This window comes from Mytilus edulis, chromosome 4 (assembly GCF_963676685.1).
Source record: "Mytilus edulis chromosome 4, xbMytEdul2.2, whole genome shotgun sequence".
NCBI classification, from domain to species: domain Eukaryota; kingdom Metazoa; phylum Mollusca; class Bivalvia; order Mytilida; family Mytilidae; genus Mytilus; species Mytilus edulis.
This window is the reverse complement of record NC_092347.1, coordinates 18,101,665-18,107,335: the sequence shown is the minus strand read 5'-3', so window position 1 is coordinate 18,107,335 and position 5,671 is coordinate 18,101,665.

Below are 5,671 nucleotides of genomic sequence, written 5' to 3'. Positions count from 1 at the left end.
AGCCAGTTGACGGTGGGCGCTTACCTGCATTAGGAGAGATGGAGAAGGGAGAAGAACTGATATTTATATTTGGATCAACATGCCAAGGATCACGGCAACTTTCACTACAAAGAGATTCTGAAGTAGAAATTGAAAAATGGAAAGAGGAGATGTTTTAATTGTTTTGGGGATTAAGAGGTCAAATTTCAAGGTCATTATAGCTGAAATTTTTTTTTTAAACAAAACGTTTACCTAAAATAGTAGTTTTAGGAAAAAGTAAGACAAAACTCATGACATATTGATTTTTTAGGCAACCAAAAAGCGTTTTTTTTTTTGGCATGTAAAATAATATAAGCCTGATACGACCGCAGAGGTTGAACCCTGAACAGTTTGGGCAAATTTGGACACAATATTCAAGCTTGATACTGTCTAAATTTGGATTGTGATCAAATGTTTGACATAATTTAGGTTTCTGACACAAAACAAATGTCAAGATCTTACAAATCTATTGCGCAATACTGTGCAGTTAAAGATTTATTCTTGAAAACTTTCTAAAATTTGAAATTTGAAAAATTTTGAAAAAACAAATAACCCCTAAAAAAGTCGGACCCCCACCCCGACTTAAGAATCTCCCTTGGAGCAATTCCCCCCACACTCAATCCCAGTCTTTCCTTTGTTGTGTAGTATGGAACCTTGTATAACAATTTCAGAGAGATCCATACACTTAAACACAAGTTATTGTCTGGACACTAGATAAATGTTTGAGTTTGACCCCCTAATTCCTACATGAATGGGACAATGACCCCAAAATTCAATTCAAGCCTTCCTTTTGTGACATGGAACCTTGTGATAAACGGTCCGAAAGATCCATACACTTTCACACAAGTTCTTCTCCAGAAACTATAAAAAGTCTTGTTTTTGGAACCTTTTTGGCCCTTAATTGCTAAACTGTTGGCACCATAACCCCCAGCATGAATCAAAACCTCCTACTTGTGGTAGTAAACATTGTGGTATAATTTCAGAGCAATTGGAATACTTTTACGCAAGTTATTATCCTAAAAGAAGAAACATGCTTGTTTTGAGCCCCTTTTGGATCCCTAATTCCTAAATCAATCCCAACCTTTCTTTTGTGGTATTGAACCTTCTTGATTATTGTCCGGAAATCTAGGTCGTCAAAAAACGGTTGCAAAAGAAGAAAAGAGGCGGAATATCGAAAACCAATAAGAAGTGCCCCAATGGAAAAAAATACCAACGAAAAGACAAACTGGTTCACAAAAAATACTGCATATAGAAAGCAAAAAACTGAGCAACAAAATCTTAGAGTGATCTCACTGGATAAAGAGATCCTATTCTACTAGCCAAATCTGTCGTGTGTTAATTCTATGAAATACGTTGATAAGTTAAATCAAGTAATATAGCGGAATGATAATCGACCTTATACTGCACTCGTTCTATTTGAGCAGTCAAAATGCGTTGACTGTATATTTCTATGTCATATACAGTCACTGACCCGATATCACTTTTCCTCATGAATATTTAAATAGAAATTGCCGAAATAATATTGAATTATTCATACGACCTCTTCAACCTGTTCTTGTTTCAAATGCATACAACGATGCATGGAACGACTCAACATTGTTTCTTTTGGAATTATTGGAAAAACATATTTAATTTGTTAATATTGTTTGTTTGCAACCTATACATCATTATGTTTTATGCTTATGGTTGATATTTAAGTCCTTGTACCATAGTTTGTTTAATTTCCCATTGAAAAAGTGTGAGGGTATCTACACATACTCAAACGATTTCGTTCACCATCGAGTGTTGGTTTCAACAGGTAAATGTAAATTTCATTGCGTTGTATATTTCTCCGCGAGCATGACGTGAGGCGTAAAAAAATAACCTTAACGTATTAAACAACAATTGAAAATGTTTTTTTAGATTGCAGTATAAAGACAATAATAGTGCATTGACTTGACATATCAACGATATAAGGATTCGGCACGAAACGGGGAAATAGCTCGGCACAGCCTCGCATTTCCCCGTTTCTAAGCCTCATCCTTATATCGTTGATATGTCAAGTCAATGCACTATAATATTGTCTATTTATCCAACCCCGAGACATCACCATTGCAAACATCCTCAATAACTTATTACCATAAAACTTGACCGTATTCGAAATTTTTTAATTGAAGCACGTTCTGTACGTATACAGGACAATAGGATATTCAACGACTGTCACTGGTAAAAACAAAACAGATAATATCGAAATATGTCTTTTATATCTATGATCTATCTATATTAAACACAAAGGCGGAATCTTATTTGAAAGAAATAATCTCTTTGTAATTGTTCTGTAATTAAATACGAGCTGTAACACTATATTTGTAAGACTAGGTCAATTAAGATTGGCATGAATGATACAACAGAAGTGTACAACAGAACTCCACCTTTGTCTTTAATTTTCAGATAATCATGACTGATGTCAATCTTAATTGTATGTACTATATCAGCACATTAACCAAACTAAAAAACAAGTTGACAAAACTAATGAAGTACATACTTGTAAAAAACAGGTCAAAATAGCCGACTTTTTCATAGTTCTTTTTACATTGACATGGGAAGTATTCGGAGTAATATGTCAGCGTATGCATATACTGACAAACACGGTTATATCTTAGTGTCTAATTAGGGAATTTGAACAAGTTCTCCACTACTTTATCTTCAAGCATCATTGAAAAGTTATTTCTAAATAATTGTCTTAATGCGCATCTATAGCTAGTGCAGTAAAATCGAGAGTAAAATTGGTACTGTTAAATTTAATTCCAATCTTTTCACATAAAATCGAAGTCAATGTCTACAAGTACCACATATCAACAAGATGAGAGGAGTGTGAACAAGGTATAGGTTCCCGTGGAAAAGTTAAAATAAGGGAAATTTAACCTCAATTTTGGCTGAGTCCATGTCAGTCAGGGGCGTAGCTAGAAAGAAACGATGTGGAAGCAAATACTGCCGAGCGGAGCGAGGCGAAAAAAATTTGGAACCCTATTATGCAGAATTTTTTTTTTCTTTCGGTTTTCGGTCATAGGACGGTTAAAAGCTATATGTAGATAAAAATTTATGAATGTAAAACTATTAATAAATCTTCTGAAATAGTAATACATAAACAACACATATTTGTGATTACAGAATTTACTCAAAATTGTCCAAAACTTGCTCTTCAGGTCTGGGCAGAAACAAACTTCTCTATTACTTTGTCAACATTCACACTGAAATCCCGATGAATATGCAGTAATGCTATGTAACTTTCGTTGTTCATTGTTGATCGTACATTTGTTTTCAATTACATACGTAGTACCGTGACTGATAGATCTCAAGGCCATCATGGCATGGTAGCACTCGCGAGATGTTATAAACCAGCGTACGTGTTCGGCATCGAGCGACCTCCCAATTGAATTCGTTAAAATTACATGCTAGGTCAGTTTCGTATGTTTCAGACAATACTGAGATTTGTTCGTTTGTAATATTTCCTACAACACGATGAAGCAGATACAGCACAAAGAAGCGATTTTCTGATAACTTGACGCGACTCCACTCTCCAGTTGCCTTATCATATGGTCTATGAACGCAAAAAATAATGAGACTTTCCAATACTGTTTTGGCGTGGTTGCAGGCTGATTGGCTCCGGTAGTCTGTCAACCACATCGCCTCGGCATATTTTCAACGATATCGAAGGGATCTGATAATTCTAATGCCGATTGGTACATCTCATTCCAAACTGATGAACTGTACACTGTAAAATGTGCTCCAAAACTACATATCTTAGACTGAGTATTACAAATTCAAAAGTAAAAATCTTGTAAAAGATACAAGAAATCTTCCGATTTTGTCATAATCTCCACAAAAAATAAATTGTTTTGGACATCAATTAAAAAAAGTGACAACATAGGTGTTTCCTTTAACATTCAATTTATAAATTTTTATTTTGCCATTTCTGTTTTTTGGCATGCCGAATCAATGTGCACGCAACTTCGGGGCTACGATCTTTTTCAGAATGAACAGCTTCATCAACACTTGTAACTAGGTTGTCAAACTAATACCCGGGATAGACGGAAAAGACACCAACAGTCTCCGATTCCGATTGACCAACTCATCTCTCTCTCTTCTGCTGTTTTTTTTTTTTTTTTTTTTTTTTGTGAAAACGACGTGGATGCACGTGCTGTCGTGCCTCCGGGTAGCTACGCCCCTGTCAGTCTGTCCATTCCAAATGCATGTTCTTAGTCTATTTTTCTTTTATTGATAATTTGTCGACTTTGTTGTGTTCATCTTTTGCTGTTATTTCTATTAATCCTGTATATATTGAATACATTTGTTCAACGGTTGCATGCATTTTAACATATGAATTTAGGATATGTAGAATCCATCGAAAGCCTTTTAAAAGCAACCCAAAACCAACTGACCAATTAAATCCGATAGTAATATTGTTTAAGGCCTTATAAAAAGCACCACAGATAAGATTGTTCATGCTTTTTGGAGGGTTTTTTTTTCGGTTCAAATAGTGTGATTTTACTTTCCATATTTTAGTTATGAGAATGCATCTCCGACAGCAATGGTCTTGTCCAGAAAATAAACTAGCTTGTCTCTAGCAAACAATAGTTTCATTTACGTTTCATAGGTGCGATTGTAGATTGTGTGATCTTTTAAGAGTTCAAAAAGAATAACTTCGTTTGCACTTAGTTTTGTAAAACCTCGATTAACCCTTTTTCTTCTTTTTTTTTTTTATTGTTTTGATCTTATGTGGTGGCAATGGTGTTCATCAATTAAACAAAAGGAGTATACCAAAACCATATCAATAACATATACTGGAACAGCAAGATGTTTACGACTTCACCAGTTTGTATGTTGATGTCAGAACATAAAGAAGTGGTTGTACAAGACAAACATATGTATCTATTTTTAAAAAAGACAGACCACAAAAAACATTTCACTGTTACAAATATAAAATTCAGGAAAAAGTGGGAGTCTTCTAGAACATTGCATGTTATATGCATTTATTTTATCTTCAATTATCTACCTGTGATTATGAAGACTAGATTTTGTAAATGTACAGTACCTTGACATATACAAAACACAGAAATGACAAATAACCAAATTCAGTCAAAAAATATTTTTTTAAGAGCAACGCAAATGATTGCTACAGTAAAGCCAGTGAGCTACCTTATACTTGTTGAGCACTGATGTTCCTACAGAATTTATGAAGTGGTGCATGTTCCTGCATGTCTTTATTTGTCTTACCATTTTATGGACTGTGGTCTTTTCTGTTGTCCCTCTCAATTTTGTTCATTGAAGCTTCAATAATATATGCAAGGTGTGATCTTGACCTTCAAGATGTCCAAATTGATAAGGTTTATTAGCAATTTCTTTGCATCTGATTTTGATGGCCAGACTGACAAAAAGAAGACTGATGCAAATTGATGACTAAAGTTCACATTCACATGCCCCTAAAGGACAAACTGGCATGTATTGAAGGTAGAGTAAATATTCTTTTAACTATTTGTCTTCATGTGTTTTGAGATTTTGCATACACAATCATCTGTCAACAATTTTGGGTATAGTTTATTGTATGGTCTGACAAGATACCAGACTATTCAAATAAGGTATAATAATGATGGCCAATTATACAAAACCACAC